A 22,482-nucleotide genomic window follows, 5' to 3' on the forward strand; every position below is an offset into this window, starting at 1 on the left:
GAACCAACTGTAGATGTGTACATGTGGGTTAGGACGCACACCTATACACCTTAGCTCTATTGAGAAGGCCTAGAAACAATGACACCCCAGTAGCAATGAGCACACCTAGCGCCCAGATCTTGGTTTCTAAATGCCATCCTCCAATAAAGTCAGGGCTTTTGGGAAAAGAAGATTCCAGGATTGGGACAGGTAAAATACAAGTTGAGTCTGCAGTTTCCTGTAGTACCAGAAAGTAAGGAAATTCTTAGAAAGGATGGAGACATGTCAAAGGACATGTCAACCAGAGGCGCTCTCAATGGCCAAAGCTGGATGATCTGAGCAATAACATGATAATATGAAATAAATACAAAATAAATACAATACAAAATAAATACAAAATAAAATATCTTTGAGTCTATACTAATATAAATAAGTGACTAAATAAATGGAGAAGGGACAATTCTTCATTACAGAAGAATCTCAATTGATAAATGAAGAAAAAACTATGAAATCATCATTAGGTATAAATATTACATTAATAATTGTTGTAGATAAGTTCCACTGATGGATGCTAAAATGAGTGGGTGAAAGTCTGAAGAGGAACAGGAAATTTAACATAGACTCTCCCCCAAAATATTTATCATTTCCAAAGAGAAAAACTAACTTTACAATGGAGAAACTAGCAGGGGCCACCTTAATTATGTGATCAAAATTAACATCACCGATAATAAGACATGATATACCCCCGATATAAAACGTACCCCCTGGTATGGTACTATTACTCTTGTGGTGGTATAACCAAAAATGCAAAATCCCAAATGAACCGTAAGAAAGCATCAAAACCAAACTCAAAGACATTCTAAAAAGGTATCATCAGTACTTCCCAAAAGAATCCAGATCACAAAGACAAAACAGAATGTGTTAATATCAAAGCTTCTCCTTTCGTTTTGTAAACAGATAAATCCTCTCAGTCCCCTGCCCCCTTCATTCCTTCACTTCCACTCCTCTTTCAACACCCATTTCATGGCCACATCCTTAGGCCCTGTCATGATCAGGAACTGTTCCGCCTCTGACAGTAAAATACTCCCCTCTCCGACATGCCTATTTACCTATCCAGGCCCTCTCACATGTAAACACATCACCTTCTCAAGCCAGCTCCTCTTGCTTCCAATTTCATAAGCTGCCCATTCATTCCCTCAGTTGCCCAAACACCTCATCTTCCCCCATAACTCTTTCCTTCACGTTCCACATGCTCCCCCATCACCGAGCCCTTTAGTTCTGCCGCCTGTCTCTCTCTCAAACCCAAGTTCTTCAGTCATCCCACTCCCTTCGTCGGGGCAACTCACCCCTTCTAACTAATCTGCTGAATCACCCTTTAATTATTCCCCCTGCCTGACAGTTTTAACCCTCTCCAAAGAATTCTCCACAGTGCAATCAGTATTATCTTTTTAATTAACCTCCTCCAGGGCTTAAGGATGCTTCCATTCTCCCTAAGTACAAATTCCTTCACATACCTTAAGGGCTCCTCACAATCTGGCCCGGTTACTGGTAAACACTCCCCTCCCCCTTCACGGAACTGTCCCATGCACTCTGCAGGTTTCAACCTAAATTGAAGGGGTCACTTCTGGAATAAAATTTTCTGCCTCCTTGAAATTGGGTGAATCGCCCTGGGGTTTCTTTGTTTTTCAAGGGAACTCTGCAATGCCCACATCGAGCACATAGCAAAGTGGATTATAAATTTACATATGTCCACACTCCCATCCATCTGTGAAAGCCACGCCTGTTCCGTTGCTATGCCTCATCACCTAGCCCCGTGGACTAAACGAGCAAGGTAATGGCCATTATTGTGAAATAAATTGCTGAAGTAACACAATGTTTACTAAGAATTAAGACTCAATGAACTCCTGGCTCAGGAGCACAATATTCTTTCCACTGTTACTTTGTGGCACTTAATTTTACTTTCATAAACAATTCAATGTTAATTAGGTATAAAGCATGTAAAGTTAAAAAGGATCTAGATATCATCTCATTTTATAATTAAAGTGATGCCAGAAAGGTGATTACTTGCTGAAGAACAAAACACTATAAAATGGCAATGCCAAGACTAGGCATTTTGATGTTCTTTAATTACAAACTTTAATCTCAGGAATTAGGGTTTTAAATTTTGAAGTTGAAGAACTTTAAAGTTTTTCATTTCTTCTAGGATAGCAGAGTTACTAAAAACAGAACAAATGAATCACCAATTCACTTTAAAGAATCCACAAAATTACCCAAAATGTTGTAACAAACATAAGAATATTTAATTATGGTATAAAAGTAATAAAGATAATACTGAGTCATTATTATAATTACATGTTATAAACAACATATGGATATCAACTAAATTCACAGCCTGTGGAACATATTCACTGAACATATAGATATATAAAACAAGTTTCTTTTTTTTTTTTTAATATATCTTTATTGATTTCAGACAGAGAAAAGGAAAAGAAGAGAGAGAGAGAAACAACGATGAGAGAGTCATTGATCGGCTGCCTCCTGCACACCCCCCAACTGGGGATGGAGCCCGAAACCTGGGCATGTGCCCTGACTGGGAATCGAATCCCGATCGCCTGGATCCTAGCTCGATGCTCAACCGCTGAGCCACGCCCTGCCGGGCTAAAATAGGATTCTTACTCCAAAGAAGCTTAAAATTTTTTGGGAAACAACACCCAACCATTACAAAATCAAATAGAAAAAATAGGTGAAAGTAGTCATTTAAACTGTTAACACTTTCAAAGGAAAAGACTTTCTTCTAAGGAGTTTCAGGAATGTAAAGAGAAATTACAATCTACTGTCCAGGGTATCAGCATAAACTCAAAATCTCTTATCCTGGACAGCTGGAAGGGCTCGAAAACAACACAACCTCAGTATCAACAAGCATATCCACTGCCCAGTTCTTGGTTTTAAATACTCTTACCAAAAAAGAAACCAGGACTCCTTGAAGAAATGGCCGATTGTAACCAGCAGGAGGAAAGGCAGAAAATGAGTGTGGAAGAACTTACTGTCCCAAGAGACGGAAGGACTCTGAAAACAACCGGAACGTGTCAAAGCAGTCAATGAGAGAAGCTGACGGAGCGCCCACTGGCCAAATGGGAGTTAGTGCGGAACATCGAAATGAACCCTGTGCTAACAGGTGATAGGGCATAACCTACTTAATAAAAAAAGAATCTATGAATTTACATTGATATTAAATAAACAAATGAGAAGGAAAAGTTCTTTGCAAAGGAATAAAATGCCAACTAGTAAATGAGGAAGGAACAGAAAAACGCCGCCCTGGAACCACTGTGCAGTAACTGATGCAGGCAAGAACCATCAATGAATGCTGACACTGCCACGTGGGCAGTTTAGGGAGGACCGAATATTTATGGTCTCAAAGTGTCTCCCCATAAATAATTCAATAACAACAAAGATGACACTGATAACTTTATATGGAGAAAACTAGCCGGCAAACCTTAACTGCGTGATCCAAGTCAACATCATCAACGGGTCAAACTGACATCATATTGCCTCCTAATGAGGTGCACTAAGGATACATCATCACTTATGTGGCGTTCCTGCCAAAAACGCACAGCCAGAATCGAACAACAAAGCAGCAGTATGACACACCCAAACCGAGCCATCCTACAAAACAAAGGGCCTGTGCTCAAAACTTTTCACGACAGGAAAAAGAAAAACAAGGGTGAAGGACTGTTTCGAGTTAAAAGTGACGAGATACAACAGCTATAATCCAATGATGACTCTACTACGATAGATACTGGATTAGAAAAATGCTATCCAAGGACATAATTGGCACAATTGAGATTTCAATATTGAATTTCTTGAATCCATCACGCTATGGTTTTGTAAGAACATGGCTTTGTTCTTTGAAGACAGCAGCTGAAGCAATTAGGGGTGAAGGATCATGAGGTGTACAAAATACTTTCAAATGGTTCCATAATAAAATATTTATAAGAGGAAGAGGGGAAACAGAGGAGGAAGGAGAGGAGGCAAAAGGAGATCTATAGAGTGGATTCCTGCTATTACTGTACAAGACATGAAGATATGTTCAATGTGCGGTTTCCTTGTTACCTGAGTACACAGTGAGCTAATGCAGCATGTCCATCTAGCCCTTGTATGGGTCTGTGATGTTCTGCATCCGATGATAAGCCTCTGAGTTTAACTGAGCAAAGGCCCGTCTCTGGTATACTCCAGAAGAGTATATCGAGGAGCTTAACACTGTAAATAAAATAAATACTAATATCTGTTTCCAGACTTTGGGCCGCTCTATAAATACAAATAATAATAAAGCAAACATGCCAAATGTTAACAACTGGTGACTCTAGGTGACAGGTATATGGTAGTTCATTGTACTATTCCTGTAACTTTTCTCTAAGTTTTTTCCAAAACAAAGTTAAACACACAAAAACACACAAACAAAAAAAACAAAAAAATCTTTCTGCCAATACTAAGATTTTACTTTGGGGAACTGAGCAATTTCTTAACAACAAAATCTTAACTCCCAGATTCTTCTCTCCCTTTCCCTTGATAATCCATGTCAAATTAAGGTTAACACCATTAAGAAAAAGGTTTTCAGTATCAAAGCAAACGTTTTGCTAAAGTAGTCCCCAAGTTGCAAATGGGATATATTCCAAAAGCCCATTTGTAAGTCAGCTGCTTAAAATGTGGAATGATTTTCACGATTTCAAATAGTGGTTAGGTGCCTAATGTTGGCCACAAAAGCTCTTCACAAACCTCTGTTAGCAATCCAGTTGAATTAGTGTTGCATTTCATGTATACTGTGTTCAACTGCGGGGTCTCTCCCCCAACCTTCCTGAAATAGCACAAAATTAGGTGGCTAAGCTGAAGGGAGGAAATGGAGAGGATGTTGGACAGTAAGGAGCAACCAGTAACTAATCACACTTTCTAACACTGTTTTTACAGGGACAGGCATTTTAAACTGGAAATACAGCCCTCAGCAAGACGGCTCCTCACTGCCCAGCGAGAAAGCAAAACGGAATAGCAGGAAATGCCACTTGTGCTCAACAGCTCTGAGATTATGCCTTGACCCAAAATGCTGATGACAATATGTTAATAAGTATACAAATTCGTAAGGTAGTATTTTATAGTCCAGAAAGTACCTTTATCGTTTTTAAACGCAGACTGGGAAAACTAGTTTGTGGTTGATCCTTTTAGTTGATTAGGAAAACTTCATCATTTACTGAGCATTCACTATGTACCATGATAGACTGGAAGGTACTGATCACAGGAGCAGAGCAGGATCGTCTTAGGTGTAGGAACTCAGCCAAGCAGAAGAGAATGACATCAATTAAAATACTCCAAATACTCTAAGACAGTGTTTATTCTAGTGTGCTAATGCCAGACATACAGCTACCAACAAGAGACAAGGCCCTGCCTTCATGGAGTTTACACTCAGGTAATGGAGTAAGACCATAAAGAAGCGATAACTACAGAAACAACGTATGTATAAATTACAGTAAGTATCTTAAAGGAAATAGACAAGATGTGTGAGACAGTAACTAATGAAGTACAACATTAAACAGGATGGTCTGAGTGAGGAGTGAGAGGTGAACCTTGTTCCAAAGGGTTTAGTCAAAACAGTCTTATGAAGGGCACCTCAAGTAGTTGTTACAAAAAGCACAGAAGACCCTAAAATAAGGGCACAGGGAGTGTAAAGAACACTGAGGGGTCCGTGCAGCTGGCACCCAGTGACTGAGGAGAACTATGAGAGGCAGAAAGAAGAGCAGGGGGGAGATCATTCAGGCCAGGGAAAGGGGGACAGGCTTTACTTGGAGAGGAATGGGAGGGAAATCAGTGGAAGCTTGTAAGCAGAGAAATGACATGATTTAACTCTTAAAATAATCCAAGGGCTGCTGTGTAAGGAGCAAGAAAAGAAATAAGTCCCATGAGGAGGCTACTGCAGTAATTCATGCAAGAGATGAAAGATGCCTTGAAGGTGGCAGTGAACACTGAGGGGGGTGGGCTGGCTCAAGATAAACCCTCAAGGTACAACAGAATTTGTGATTAGGCTGAATCTGAGAGAAAATAAATGAATCCAGAAAGATATCTTAAGTTTTTGGCTCGTGTACTGTGACACCAAGACTTGGGGTAGGAGGGAGGAAGACGACTGGGGGAGAGAATTGAATAGCTAGCTATATTGTAGTCATATGGCTAATACTATGTTTGAAATTCAAACTAGGTTTCCAAGTGGATATCAAACTAAGGGAAAATTCCGGGCTAGGAAAATGTAAGTGGCAATCATCGGCATTCATGGCCTTTTCAGGGAAGAGCAAACAGCTGGCCTTAACTGGGTCAGAGACATTGAAGGGTAGAAGGGTAGCGCCTGACAATGAACCTGGAAAGACAGGAAAGAATCATTATGAAGTGAACCATGACTAAAATAACAGCAATAGCAGTAGTAGTAATCGCTGCATTTTAGGTACCAAGTACTGTGCTAAAGCCTTTACAATACACATCTCATTTAATCCTCTCAACAACTCCACGAAGCAGATAACATTATAACCACTGTTTTATACACTGAGCCGCAAGAAGACTGAGAACTTGCCAAAGAACACAAAGTACTAGAGTGGATGTTCTAAGACAGTATGATTTTAGAGGCCAATCTTTTATCCCGTAAATGACTGTCTCTCTACTGATTTTCTATGCCTTCAAAATTTTTCTTAAAAGAATGACATTTAGGTCTAAATTTTAGAAATACAATTCCCATCTCGATGTAAAAGATGGATTGTTAGGGGCGGGAATAAGAGGTGAGACAGGCAAACACAGTATCAGTCAATGCAAGAGCACCTTGTTTTAATAAGCCACCAGTTACCTTCCCAGGTTAAAAGAAGAGGATCCCTTTGTTCCAAGGGTCACAAACCATAACTCAAACTAATCCAAGTCCACCTGCATAAGCATGCTGCTGGTAACAAAAATAACCTGGTAAAAGGGTCCAGCTCATGCCGTATAAATTTATCACCCACTACCAAAATACTTCTCAAAACAGAACTTTATTGATAGCTCAATTATTTTAAAGTTCATAGGCTAAAGTTTATATTTTTGTATAAGGAAGAAAATAAAATTAGTACTGATTCAAGACAGCCATAAAAAGATGTGCTTTGGTTGATGTTTATTAGAAGTCTGATGAACTAGTGTCTGTTTTTTACCCATGTTAACAATTCCTCTAGCGTTCAGCACCAGCAGTTAATAAACTTCAGAAATAAGTTGCCTGCTGTCATACACCAATGTTCAAATATTGGCATTCCACCTCAGAAACCAGCTAATTTTTTAACTTACATGCTTATGATTTCATCTCAAAGTGATTACTAAGACAATTTGATATTATTTAAAATATTAAGTTCAATAAATGTCAGTTAAATTTAGTCAATAATTATTAAAATCAGTAAATAAAAATTTATATTAAAATGTAATATTTATTAACTATGTGTCAACACTCATCAGGTGCTATGCATGAGACTTAACAAGTGGGTTTATGCTCAATTATAATAAACTGGACACAGGTCCACAGATTATAGAGTACACAGATAAAGCACACACCGATAAATTCACTTGGTTCCACAAAGCAGGTAAAATGAAGTATAAAAAATTATACAGGGTGAAGCAAAAGTAGGTTTACAGTTGTTTACATAGAAAATAATAAAATTAATAAATAATAAAATAAACTGTTTCGAGTACTCACAACTGTAAACCTACTTTTGCCACACCCTGTAGGCTACCTACTAAACAAAAGCTGTTTTTAAAATATACCTGTTTCAGGTATGTTATAAAAATATTTTTCTACTTTCAAATTTTAATTACTGTATCTTGAAGACACAGTTAATTCCTAAAGGATATATTTCACTGAAGAATAGGGAAAATATTTGTATTTACCGCTAACTTTTTTTTACTATTTGGGGACATTATGAAGGTTAGAATCAAACAATGATTGCAGATCAAGAATCTAATGTAGAAGAGCCAACTAAACATTTTATGTATATATATGTATATATATATTTTTTTTAAATTTACCTTTATTGTTGAAAATATTACAGATGTCCCCCTTTCCCCTCCACTGACCCCCTTTATGTATACTTTGACAATGAATTTAAGAGGCTGGGATATCATATCCCAAATATATGTGCATTCTCCTGTATTTATACACTATATGAAGTCCTTTGTCATGGACACTACACATACAGATACTAGGCAAAGAACCTGCATAATCTTATTGGAAGGAAGGAATATACGGAGCAAGAAATAAAGGGAGATCAGGGAGTGCACATTTTTGTATACTAAGCTTCAGGCAGTGTGTGAGAAACTTTCACACCTATTATTTCATTTAAGTCCAACAATCCCAAGGAGCAGGTGGTGTACTTCCTTTGGATTTTACAGTGGTAGAGCTGAGATCTGAACCAAGATCTTATGACAAACTGAAAGTCTTCCTTCACAAGGGCTTGCAAATCAGCACATATTAAAGTGTTCTTTTGTTGGAGGTTATCTAATTGAAAGACTGATTTGATTTTCTATATTTATACTTCTCTAATTACTTAAACATTGAGAGGGCAATCCTTTGTTTACTAAGAACGTTCACAGATTCTTTCTAATCTAGAAAAAAGCAATATTGATCATTTTCAATCCATAAAGCAGTATTTTTATCGCCCCATCACTGATAAAACTTCAGCTAGACTTTGTAACATGCATAGATGCCATGAGTATATCTTTAAACAAACAACAAAAAACAGGAGTATGTGATTACTGACAGAATAAATGCCCACACACAATCCAGGACAATCATCATTACATGTCCTCTTGCCAGATTAAAAGCAGTAAAGGGAGAAGAAATAGGCGGCTTTCCAAAACCTGACTGACAGCATGCTACTTCCCAATGACAAATCTGTTTACAGCTTCCTCCGCGTAAATCAGAACACAAATCTGCGAAAGATTTAATTCGAACAGTTCAAACTTTAAAATCATGTTCTAGTCAACATTTCCATAATTACTTAACCACCCTCAGAATACACTTCACTATTTCTCTCTTGGTAACCAAATTACTGACTGATATTGCTATTGCTTATTAATAAAATTGGTATTAACCTGAACAACATTCTAAAAGGAAAATACAAAGCTGTAATACAAAAATAAAACACTACTCCAAACAACTCCGTATCTCTAAAAGATTATTTCCAATTGCATGTACAAGAAACAATCTTTGTCACATGTACCTATTAAGGAAACGTAAAAACTCTAAGAATCATGGAAGGAGGTTATTCTCAAACCATAATTCAACATGGTAACATTACACTTATTACTTTTGAGCCCCAATGAGCTATTTTTCCTTCCACTGAACAACCCCCACCAGGCACATCCCTTAACAATTTTAAAACACTTTTGCTGAAAAGTAATTTGAATTAATTTTATCACCTTTGTTCCAATGTGAAGAAAACCATAGTTTTATACACATGTAACAATAGTGTGAATTTAACGAAACAGATTAGCAAATCTGTTTAGGGAGGTTACTATTAGTTAAAGAAATTGACTGCTTTGGTAATTAAATTTCTATTGGAAACAATCTTGAACACGAATTGTTAAAGGCTGAGTCTACAAGGTACTTAAATCCCAGTTTTAGGATGTATCACAACTTTTTACAATAATGCTCACTGAAAACATAAAGTGATTCCAGAATCAATTAGGACATCATCACATAGAACAAACTAATCAATATTTTATGACACAAACGAATTCATTACATTTGCTATAAAGTCTAACTAAAATTGGCATCCACTTTAGTGAAAACATGTTTTACTTTTTTCCTAAAAGTTACCATACAGTTTAAGAAATGAGTAGACTCAGCCCCCCCCCCCAAATATACACACTCCCAAGAAAAAAAACAAACACAAAAAAGGGGACATACAAAAGCCCTAACAGCACAATAGTTTTTTTTATCCCCCATTCCTCAATTCACATTTTTAAAAATAAATGCCATCCTTATGCTTTCAAAAAAAAAAATATTTTAAGTTATTTTGTTTACCTTGTCCACTGACTGTTCAAGTACTGCCAAGGTAACAGATTTTTAAAACTGACAACTGGAGGACTTGGGGCAGCTGCCAAAGCAGCACAGCTGGATTCTTAAAGGGAAAGTGCTCTTGGGCAACGGGCGCCCACTTCCAGCCTCGGGGAACCTTCTCCTCCGGCGGCGACGAAGACACAGGGCGCGCGGGGCACACGCTGCGCGTAGGAAACACGCGCCACGAGCGGGAGGCGGTATTTGCTTTAAAAATACATGTACTACGGTTAACCCGTCGCGGCAGCCCCCTCCCCCGACGCACGGCTGCTGGACGCCGTCTCCCGCGAACTAAAGCGCAGGCTCCCCTGCGACCCGCGCTCGCCCGCCGGACCCTCAGCGCGGCGGGTTCTCGCCTCGGAACCGCTTCGGGCCGCGCTGTCGCGGGTGGGGGGGGTGTTTATTCTAAGTCAGAAGCGCTCGCTGTCTCCAAAGTTGTTTGCACTATGTCATCTAACTTACTTCTCGCTGTTCCAAGGCGATATCGAGCTAAAAAGGCAGAGTTTCTATCACGCAAACGCTTCCCCGCGAACCGGGACCTGCTCGGCCGCCCGCGCCGCCAGCCGGGCCCCCGCCGCGGCCGCCCCTCCGCCCCGCAGGGTCCGCGCCGCGCCCTCAGGTGCCCCCCCACCCCCGCCCCCAAACACCGACCCCGCCGCCCTGACATCTACACTCGGGGAGCTGGGACCCAAGGGTTCCGCCCAGCAGACCCACCTCCTCCCGAGGAGACGCGGGAGAACTTCAAGTCGAACAGCAGCGCGAACGCCCCCCTCACTGGGGGTCCGTCCTCTCGGGGAGACCCCGGCCTCGGGGCGCAAGGTCCCGCCCCGGAAAGGCTCGGGCCCCCCGGGAACTCCTGCAACTTTCACGGAGGTGACGTCCGCCACCGTCCCCCAGCCCCAAACGCCGCGCGCACCGGAGGTTCCGCCGGCCGGGCCCAGCTGCCCAGTCCCTCCCCGCCCGCGACACCCCCGACCCGGGCCCGCCCTCGGGCACCCCGCCCCCACCTCCTCCAGCGCCTCGCCCCTCAGCGCGGACCGGACTCGACCACCTCCGGCCGCCTGCCCGCACCCCACCCGCCCCAGCGCCGCCGGCCCGCGCCCCGGCCTCCGGCCGGCCGGACGCCGCCCTGTCCTGAGCCCCCGGGCCAGGGGCTCCCCGCCTCGGTCACCCGCATCCCGCCCGGCGCGCCTCAGCGCCTGCCGCCCCTCGTGAAAGGCCGCCCCGACTCCACGGGCCCGAGGGCCGAGCCCCACAGCCTGCGGCCCTCACCGTGTCTCCGAGCAGCTGGCGGGCGCGCACACGCTGCGGCCGGGACCCGCCACCAGCACCCGCGTCGCCCGGAGACGCCTCCCTCAGCCCGGGACTCGCCGGGACACCCGCGCACGGATCCCCACACCGGGGCTATTTTTAGGCGACGGGCCCGGCCAGACCGGAACTCGTTCCTGCCGCGCGTGCGCACTGGCGGGGGGCGCGGTGTCCCTCCGCCAGCCGCGCCTGCCCGTCTCCTCCCCGCGCGGGGCTCGCGTCTCCCTCCAGGCTTCTTGTCCGAGCTGCTCTGTCTCCTTGGTGCGCCCTGGGGTGCTTGGAACGCGAAAGACACGGCCGCGGGCTAACGGGGTCACAGGGACGGGCCGCGAGCGCGCCGCACAAGGACGCGGGGGGCGGACTATGTTTCCGGGCGGTCGGAGCCGTCCCGGCACAGGAAGGGCAGGCCGGCGGCTGGCGCCGGGACGGAGCGCGCCTTCCCTGCAGGGCCGCGCTCTCGGGGAGCGACACCGGCCGCTGGGGAGGGTGGGGCGCCTCCCGGGCCCGGCGGCCCGCCGCCTCCCTGACCGGCCGCAGGGAACGGCCCCAGCCGGCTAGTGACGCGGCGCGTGGCAAATGGCCGCGCGTGGCCGCGAGCGGCAGCCAACCCGGGCGCCGGGGGGCGGGGCTCCCGGGGGCGGGGCCGCGGCTCCGGGGAGACGGTTCCGCGGGAACCGAAGCCCCCGCGGCGGCGTCGCTCCGGGCGCCCCGACGCCCCCTGCCGGCCCCGGCCCGCGGGCCTCCTGCCTCCCCGCCCCGGGAGGGCCGGCCTGTGCTCCCACCTCGCCGCGGGCACCTCGCTGAGCGGTCACGGCCCCCGCCCCAGGAGGCGGCGACCCCTCGGGCCTGGCCGGCCCAGCTCACCGGGCCGGGAGGGACCCACCTCCTGGTCTCTCCCGTTACTAACAGGCGTCGCCGCTCGCCTTGAGCGCCGAACCCAGGGCCGAGCAGAACGCATCATTTCTTACAACATCACCACGAACTAGATTCAGTTTCTGTTCCCATTTTACAGAAGAAGAAAGGGAAGCAGAGCGCCAGGGTGCCCGCTGGGGTCCCCGAGCCCAGGAAGGGGGCACAAGGGCCGCCTGCTGACCGCCCGGCACCCGCCCGTCCGAGGCGCGGCGGGGACGCTGCTCCGCCTGCGGAATGACCGTCGCGTCCCAAGGCGGCCGCCTCCGCGCCTTTCCCAGGCCGCATGGCCTCCGTCTGCCCTCCTAGGCACCCGGCACAAAGCCCAGCGCTTATTTCCGTATGAACATGGGAAACTCGGTCCCCAGCACTTGAAACAGTGTCTGGGGCGGGCCTGGGAAGTGAGAGGCAGAGGGGGCTCCAGGCCCCCTCCCTTAAGGAGGTGCAGTGCAGGGGAGCCCAGCTCGAAAGTGCGCGCAAACGGACCGGGAGCGCTGCTCAGAGCCCCGCGATGCCAGTGTCCATAGGAGCCAGCAGCAGGGACTGCAGGGAGGTTTTTAAAACACGTTAAAATTTGGTGTAACTCAGCAAGTCCTGTGGAAATGCATGCTTTTTAACCTGCCAGACGCTGCAGGCCCAGCTGGATTTGGCTCCTCTGCTCCAGGAAAGTAAGAGTTTGGCACTTTTCCTTCAAAGCCTAGGGTCTGAGGTGGGGGGACCGTGAGCAGTGACTCCCTCATTCCCGCCTGCCCTTCAGACTGGAAGGAGAGCAGACTGTTCCAGAAGAGGTTTTCACACTCTAATGGCTCCATCCCATCTCCCACCCTTGCAAACGCGGACTCTAGTGGGGCACAGAAGAGTCGGCTCACACTGACCACCTCCTACCCATTCAAACGCTATCGGTCACTCCAGAAAGCCAGACACAGAACTTGGCTGTGAGTCCAGCCAAAGCAGCAATGAAAAGAGTCTTTGCATCACCTAGGAGAGCACCTCTCTCCCCACCACCCGCTGGAAATCAAAGCAGTTGTTGTAGAATTGCAGGGAGAGGAAGAGAGGGAGGGTAAGTTTAAGAATTCTAGTACACAGCTAAATCCATTAGCAAAACATAATCACTCTTATTTGTAATTAAAGTAACCAATTTTAGGAAATCATCGCAGCCTCTGTTCAGCTCTCAGAACCGTACCTGAACCCCAGCGTCTTCGGCAACTTCCAGCACACAGTGTGACGCAGACCATGTGTGAGCACTTATATTGTCTTGGAGGTAACTTACTCTGATGACTAGCACCTGTCAGCCCTCCCACTCTTTGTGGCCTCTCTAAAGCACTTAGATGTGTGAGCTCAGGGGTCTCACACTGTACTGGGCACTGCAATACTGAGGGGAGGAAGAGCAGCCCTTGCTTCAAAGGGGCTCGCAGGCCGTGGAGGGAGATACGCCTCATAACACAAGCCGTCCTAATGACCACCAAGAGGGGTTTCCTAGGGTACGAGAAGAGCACAGATGATAAGCATCTGATGAGGGAAGAGAGTTAGGGCTCCTTAGAGGAGCAATCCACAGTGAATCTAGAAAGCCTGAAAAAGATGAAAGGGCCCCTCCTTATCTTGGTCTGCAGAATAAAGCCCAAGCTCCCTAGGAGGCAGGGATCCCTGACCGCCTGACCAGCCTCTTCCTGCCAGACACCTCAACCAGCCCCATGCAGGCATCACAGAAGTTTCTCTGCACACACCAAGTTACTTCCTCCTATCTGCAGGATAAACCCCTTTATATCCATCAAGTTTACACTTAGGCACCCTTTTCTCTAAGAGCCCTTTTCTAATAGAGCGTCTTAGCTGGAATATAAGTATTCCTTTATGTATGCCCGTCTCCTCCCCTTTAGAGAGGGAGCTCCTAGAAGACAAGAACTGTGGTCTACTCCTCAACTGACCTGCCATATCTAGCACAGTGCCTGGCATGTAATAGACAATCATAATGTTTGTTAAATACTTATGAGCGACTGCTATGTGCAAGGACCCTTTGGGTGTGGCTCAAGAGAGAACCCACAGCCAGTGTAGTGAACTTGGAGCCTGGAGCCTGGATCAAGTGCTGGGAAGTGGTGGGGGATGAGGCTGGAAGAATGGTCAGGAGGACATTTGGATTTTTCTGAAAGCAATGAGAAGCCACTGATGTTTTAAGCAGGTGAATTGCTTAATCTATAAGGCATTTTAGAAGGATCGCTTGGGGTGAAAGTTGAAGGTGGGTGGCTGCAAAACTGAAGCAGGACAACCAGTTAGAAAACACTCAAGGTGTAGTCATTGCTGTCAGAGCGTCCCCTCCCCACGGATATCCCCGGACTGTCCCCACACATGCTGATGGCTCCCTGCGTGTCTCTGTTGATGACATGCTCTGGCCCCAGAAGAGAGCTCAAGGCAGTAGAGAAATACCCCGCCTTCCTCATGCCTGGGAAGACAAGTTTGAGGCATGTTCCCTAAAAATCTCCCAGGAAGGGTGGTCCAATTTTAATCCTGGGAAAGTTTTGTAAATCTGACATGGGATCTAATGACTTCTGCATATTTGAGAAAATCAAACTCCTCATTTTAAACCTAAAGGTAAAAACATAATCCACCTTGTACTGTACATGGCAAGTTCTTTCAGTGTTAAAACCATTAATGCACATGTGCAAGAGAGAGTCCCTTCATGCATTTCTTTTCCATTGCGAGTTCCATGATAAACACCCAGATCTAAAGGCCATTTTCAAATAAGAGGAACCAGGCTCTGAGGAGAAGTGATTGATTCCAGGACTGGAAGAGGAAATTAAAAATATAAAACACACACACACACACACACACAACATTAGATAAACCTATGTGCCAGAAAGCAAGGAACTGCTCAAAAAGTGATGCGGCCACACCAAAGAGCTGCCAATAGCCAAGGCTGGGACAGTGTGCGCAACGCAGCAAACCATGCTAGTATTGGGTTATAACCCACAGAATAAAATAAACACCCGTGAATCCATACTGATAATAAATCACTGAATGAATGAATGAACGGGAGAGAAAGTATAAACCTTGCTTACAGGAGAATTCCAGTTAAAAAATGTAGAAGAAATGAGGGCAATGCAAAATTGGAAAAACACCACTGGAAATAACTGCGGCAAGAACTATCAGCAGATGCGAAAATTAGTGGGTAAAGGACTGATGAGAAACAGGACATTTGCATAGTCTCAAAGTAGCTCGCTGCAAGGTATTAATTAATTACAAAGAGAAAAACTAACTTGACAATAGAGAAACCCAGCAGACACCACCTTAGCCAAGTGAAAAGCCAGCATCACCAGCAACAAAGCCTATGAACACTATGTACCCGGTGAAATGCTGCAATGCGAAGGGCTCATCTTTTCTTTGGTGTTCCTGCTAAAAATGTATCACCTAATCATGAGAAAAGATCAGCAAGCCCAACTTGAAAGACATTCAACCAAATAACTGACCAGAACTCATCAAAAGTATCTGGATCGTGAAGGACAAGGAAAGACTGAGGACCTGCCAGAGGCTGGAGGAGAAACCAAGGAGCCATAACAGCTGAATGCAAACTGGGGTCCTGGACTGGATCCTCGTGCAAAAAGGAGGCATTAGTGAAAAAAAATGATGAAATTGTAGGAAGGTCTATAGTTTAGTTAAGTGTTATATCAGTGTTAATTTACTGGTTTTGATCAGTGTACTATCCTAATGTAATACAACATTTGAGGAAGCCGGGTGGATTTTCTGTACTGTGTTTGCAACTTTTGGTAAGGCTAAAAGTATGTGGAGATTAAAAAAGAAAATTAAGTGATGAAATATTTCAACATTCTATAATTTACTCAACTCCCCAATAATAACCTTCATATGGAATTAATGTATGGTATAAAACATTTTTATAATACACAGCAATAGTATGTTCAACTTCAAATTGAGCAATATTAAAATACCGGTAAAATGTTTATAAGTATGAATGTTTTGAGGTGCCCAATGTCCTGAATGGGGGGGGGGGCATAAAAACAAAAAAATAATTAAATGTTTCTAGTTACAACACATAGCAACATGGTCCAGGTCTACCATGTGGCTATTTCTAAACATCAGAACGTGATACACATGTTTAACTGCTAACGTTGCCCCATTACATCTTTTTTCAAGCATTAGAAATGCTGTTTTCACTTTTCTTATTTGAATATAAGATTTTTATTCTTGAATGCCTGGTAATGAAAATGATGAATTCAGGTTCCCAAAGCAGGAGATCAAAGAGCTTTCCTTTGCTCGGTTTATATTCTTTCATGTCAAAGCCGACATAAAAATTAAATAAACTTAAAAAATGTAAGAACCAGAATCTTTGACAGCTGGATGTTTTACACAATCGAACTTCAAATAAGTCTTTCAATTTCTATTATGTGTTGTCATTTTGTTAGGTTGTATTTTTCTTCCGTGAAGATTTTATTCAGACTTTGTGATTTTCTCCACAACCAACAATACATTCACATGTCAATTACAGTAATCCCAAATCTTGAGTATGTTTTCACTTTTTGTGTTCCATCCAAAGAAATGGCTGCATTTCATATATCCCCCAATATCCCACCCACACCTACCCCTTATATATGAGCTCATGATCTCTCTGCTGCCCTTTTGCTTACGCAATTTTGTCCCAGATATTTTTCTAAAGGCTGGAACTGTCTAGTTCTTCCTCAATAATTTCTTTCAAAATGCACCGCAGGCACTACCAGGCTCTGTCTGCCATGTCTAGGGGATGTCCATTTAGACCTAGTCTGCTCCTATATGCTCCCTAAGATTTCACAAGAGAGAATGGTCTCTCTGTGACAGTCACATTATACAAACCATCCCCAAATTGCAATCTGTATGTTAGAATTTTACAATGTTAAAATCTGAGACACACCTTGGAGGAGTCACTGAAAAGGTAAGACCAGTCTAATGGTCCTTCGTTTAAATCACACCTCTACCATTTTCCAGGTGTGTAGATTGGGGCAAGTTGCGCGGCCTCTCCAAACCTCTATTTCCCTCCCTACAAGGTGATGATAATCCTTCCCTGCAGTTGTTCTGAGGATTTTGTAATGCACACAGAGCACCTACAAAACGTACACATACCTGCACAAGTGGCAGCTACGTGTGTGGCTGTTCACTGATTCCACAAACTCACACTGGGCCGGGATGTGTTCCAGAGGCTGTTGTAAGCACTGAAGACACAGAGAAAGTCCGAGTTCTCATGCAGTCATGGCGGTAACAGACATACAAAATATATAAACGAGACTACGTCAGTCAGGGATTAGGGCTATCACGAAAATAACACAAGATCAAGAAGGAGACGAACTGAGCGGATGCCTTAGCTGGCGGTTCAGGGAAGGCTTCTCTGAGGCAGTGACATTTAAACTGGGAGACAAAGGAGTCGGACAGATGAAGACCTGGGCAGGAGTATCTCAGGTAGAGGGAGGAACAAAGTCCCCGAGGTGGGACTGAACTTATTTTGTTCCAAGAACAAAGGGAAAGTGTGGCTGGAGCTAGCTTGGGGCCTGGAGTGGTTTTTAAGCCCTTGCAGGGTTGACGTTGCTGCATGGTTGTTACCTATGTGGGAAAACAATGAAAAGGCAATAAATTAAATGACCAGCATGCTTGTCCAAATTGTTCCATTCCTGTTTTCAAAAGGGACAAGTGAGGCCACTCTGTTAGTCTATTAGTCAGCAGTTTTTTAGCTGCAAGTCACAGGGGTCTAAGTCAAACCAAATTAAGTCAAAAATTAAAAGAGGGAGAATTTACTGGCCTGTATGACTGAAAAATTCAGGCATATTTCCAGTTCCAGCATTGCTTGTAGTTAAGACTATGTGGGGGGCAGAAATTTGGTCTCTAGCTTAACGCTAACCCTGGGTTCCTGATACAAAAGAGACACAGGAGGAAAATTGTTGCTAAAAAACCTAACAAAGTGTATTTTAAGGCCTTTTTTTAAAAAAAAAAAATAATGTTTTTATTTATTTCAGCGAGAGGAAGAGAGAGGGAGAGAGAGAAATATGGATGAGAGAGAAACATTGATCGGCTGCCTCCTGCCCGCCCCCTACTGGGGATCGAGCCTGCAACCGGGGCATGTGCCCCGACCAGGAATCACAGTGGCGATCTCCTGGTGGATGGGATGGTGCCCAACCAACTCATCTACATCGGCGAGATTCCTTGTGCTGCGATCTTGACATTTTTAACCCTCACAGGGTCCCAGAGTCTTAGCCATGAGCTCCCCATTTTCAGCAGACATGCATGCGCCCCTCCCCAGTCAGTTCCCTATCAGCCAGACCGGCCACACCCGCCTGGCCATAACCCTCATAGGTTCCATGTCCCTGCCAGCCCACAGTTACTTGAACAAGCACTTCACATTGTCCTGCAGGAACCAGGGTCATCCCACCCTCCTGTTACTACAAAGCCTGCACCCCACAGCTCTTGTCCCTGAGGGCACCACCCACATGGCCCTGCGTGGCGTTTGGTGCCCTCCTCCCTGGGCTGTGAGCATATGTGACTAACAAACTGCTACCAGGCTCATCTGTCCACTGTCAATTGTCATGTGTCAACCACCTCATATGTCCTAGGGTGGGGTCCCTTTTGCACCAGCAGGGTGAACAGGAAATGATCAGAACACAGACTTCAATCGCTTTTCTGAGAGTAGTCAGAGCCACTGCACCAGCTAATTTGAGCCCTGACCTTAACAGCGCCTGCTGGTGGGCCCCAGGGGCCTCCACACACACTGGCAATGCTTCTCCACACCCCTGGCTCCCAGCCTCTCTTCTCAGATGATGATGAGGCTTGGCCAGCAGGCGTGGCGCCTTACTCACCTAGTGTCTTCGCCAGACCCTAGCTGAGGACCTGACACACAGTAGGCTTCCAATGAATGTTCCCTGAGGGAAAGAATGAATCTTTGTCTCCCATCCGGCAAAGGCAAAGTGTGGAACATTCTGGTCTGATGCAACCGCCTGAAAACTTGGTTTAAGTTGGAGCCAAAGTGACCAACCCAGAAAATCCGAGAATGGAAAATCTATTTTATCCCGGGCTTTACAGAGGAAGGAAATACTGGAGGTCAGAAACCACGGTTTTCAATGTTCACATTAGCAAACTATCAAAATGACCTTTTTTCTTTTTTTTCTTTTTTCCTAACGAGGCTTCGTTTTCATGCTTACATTTTCAATGAGGTCCCTGTGTTTGTCAGAAATTTCAACCTCTGCTGGGTGGTTGCACAACCCCTGGCTCCTCTTGGCCCGCATCGCCTTGGCACGGCTGACTCTTCTTGGTACTTGCTGTAGGCAAGATTTTTATGAGGCCTGATGCTCGTCTTGACTGCATTTGATCCCTGATATCCGTCATTCAGCACACGGACAGAGGCCACCGCGCCCCTCCGCACCACGCCGGCGAGCGCTGCAGAGAGTGATAAAGTGTTTATCGTGCTCTACCTGCAGGAATGCAACCGGCCCTCCCAGGAGTCGTGCCCCGGCACGCTGTGCGAGTGAAGCAGCAGATTTCGAGGGGCCCGGTCTTCTCCTTGAGAAGCGTTTGCAGTTTCCAGCAGCTTGGATCAGTTGGACTCAGCGTGCAAAAAAAAAAAAAAAAAAAAAAGCCCAAGAGCTTCATCAAAATCTTCACGAGAATCCCCGGCCTGGCCTTTGGACCTATAACAGGGCACATGTCGGAGCAATGTCTCTCTCGAATGCCTGGTCCCAAACTGAACACAGTGGCAGAGCTGAGGCTACAGAAAGACTCCAGTGTTTCACCTTCTGGATGGTTAACACACTGAGTTGGCAGAGGCCTATAGAAACACGCAGTCTCGTAACAGTGAGAGTGAAACGTGCTACAATCTCCTTGGAAGGCAATTTGGTTAATATCTTTCACAGTTTTCTATGCGCATCCCCTTGAGCCAGCAATTCCACATCTAAGAGCTGACTCCATAGAGATACCTATATATATTCATTGTAGAATTGTTTATAGCAACAAAGTAACTCAAAAAAATAAATATCCATCAAAGTTTTATACACACACACACACACACACATATATATGCATATATATGGTGCTTGTGCGTGTCCCTAGACCAGTGGTTTTCAACAGGAAGACATCTGATAATATCTGGAGGCAGCTGGAGGGGGCGCCTAGGGGGTAGAGCCCAAAGATGCTGCTGAACATCCTACAGTCCACAGAACAGCCCTCCCGTCTGACAGAGAACGACCCAGGACAAACATGCACAGTGCTGAGACTCAGGAACCCTTCTAGACAATCTGGAAGGCTTCATAGGTAGTAACAGTAGCTGCCGCTGAGAAGGGAAGCTGGGAGGCTGGGTATTACCCTTTGTCCTCATAAAAAAATGTTATACATGCAGCGTCTACATTTAATGTACTAAACATTAAGCAATTTTAAAATGCTCATTCTCGGGCTCTCTTGGGCAGGGTATCAGAAAGCAGGGTGTTCCCCGGAGGCATCTCTCCACCTTCTTTTGTGTCAGGTCTCCTCCTTGCTTCGAGCAAATGACAGACACAGAGTGAGTCTGAGAAAAAATGCTTTGAATTCACAAGTTCCTAGGCCATTTCTGGTCACCCAGGGACAGAAATATCACTGATGTGTTGACTTTAAAAGTAAAGTCTGCTCATGTTGACTCTAGAACGTGTCGGTGTCAACAGGCAAATGGTCTTTCCTTTGCCTATGTGTATGGATAAGTTAAACCACCTGAGGGACATACTTCCTTTACGGCCTGAATGGGCAGTTTTTATAACGCAAATCATAAATGTTCTCTTCAGATATCTTAAACACCAATTGAAGTTTAGCATATAAAAGTTTACCTACAAAAATTTGCCAGAATAGGTCTACAAGGATGTCCGTTGCTTGTTTGTAAATGGCAAGAATCTAAAAATAAGGGCCCAGAAGAAAAATGTTCTTTGAACTATATCACAGTCATTGTACAGAATACTCTGTTGATGGGGAATGATCTCTAAGATGTATCACTTGAAAAAACCAAGTTACAGGACAGTATAGACTCTTTTCTGTGTAGATTACAAAAAATATATATATTTAAAATTCCATCTGGGCATACATACATTTTGCTTTCTGGTAATCATAATAAGAAACACTTAACAGTAGGCTCTTTGGTGAAAGGGACTGGCGTGGGGAAATGTCACAGGCGGCTCTCACTGGCATTTCCTAGCCTCAGACTTGGTTTAAACATTCTGACCATGTACATGCTTTTTATTTTTTTTCATTTTTCAAAAGAGGTTTTCAGGATGGTAAGAGTATAGACCATTTAAATTTTTTTTCTTAGTATTGCTTTTTATTTCTAAAAATGCACACAATATAAAAGTATTCTAAAAGAAAATGCAAAAAGCATCAGAATGTAAAAGACATAAGGGACGACAAAATTCAATAGACAATTTAAAACTTTTCTTTAAAATTATAGCCAAATCGATTTCCAGTAAAGTGGCACATATAGGAGCCTTCATATATGAGCAATGCCACTGAATAAAATATAAATAAACATCTTGTTGTTATCACTACTATTAGGGTTACCATGCCTTAATCTGTTATATTTTTGATCGCCTACTATAAGCAAAAAACATTGCCGTTAATTGTATGAAGGAAGTAGAGATAGTTCAGATGTGGACATGGACATATGTTCTTTGAGTTACCTGCCAGAGGTGATAAATTTACATCAAGCTCCAGGGGGGAGTTTCTATAGGGGCTGGGGGCTGGTGGCAGAGGCTGAATCCAGGGAGGAGCCCTTCCAGGGAGGCAAAAATCCACATTACAGAGAAAGGACCAGTACAGCTCATCATGTCTAATGTCAGGTGATAAATGACAGCCCAGTCCTCACCCCAACAGGGGCTGGAGCACCTGTCAGCATAGCTGCTACAAATTCCTGAGTATGTCACGAAAAGAGCCCGGGGCAGCTCTCCGAAGGGTCAGAAGGGGTTTGGGTAACCACAGGGGCCCCACCTGCAGGTCACAGCTGTCCCTGGCCTCAGGAAAGCAGGCCAGTAGCCACTAGCAGGTGCCACCTATGTCTGCTGTGGCCCAGAAGTTGATACCTTGACCACTCAGCTGTTGGACATTCTGTGGAGCATGTGTTGCGGGTAGGTTGCTGTGGTGGATGATGCTACTGCTTAAAATTCTGAGACCAGCCTGGAGATGGGCTACGGTCCCAGGAATTATTTACACAGAAAGGC

The 22,482-nt window shown here is 44.8% G+C and overlaps 1 protein-coding gene across 9 annotated transcripts in view; it reads right to left on the reverse strand.

Annotated features, from left to right (window-relative positions):
• Positions 1-11,574, reverse strand: part of MEF2A (myocyte enhancer factor 2A) — an 82,463-nt gene extending 70,889 nt beyond the window's left edge. For 2 of the 9 annotated variants that reach the window (XM_087829168.1, XM_087829165.1), the window contains exon 1: positions 11,351-11,571. The gene's annotated coding sequence lies outside the window, so the exon portion shown is untranslated. Of the gene's footprint in view, positions 1-10,045; positions 10,289-10,792; positions 10,983-11,350 lie in introns of those variants that run through there. The other 7 variants (XM_087829163.1, XM_087829167.1, XM_087829159.1 and 4 more) reach the window with 7 other exon arrangements.
• Between the last annotated feature and the right edge of the window lie 10,908 nt (positions 11,575-22,482).

The sequence above is a fragment of the Miniopterus natalensis genome, chromosome 22 (assembly GCF_054644295.1).
Source record: "Miniopterus natalensis isolate mMinNat1 chromosome 22, mMinNat1.hap1, whole genome shotgun sequence".
Classification (NCBI taxonomy): domain Eukaryota; kingdom Metazoa; phylum Chordata; class Mammalia; order Chiroptera; family Miniopteridae; genus Miniopterus; species Miniopterus natalensis.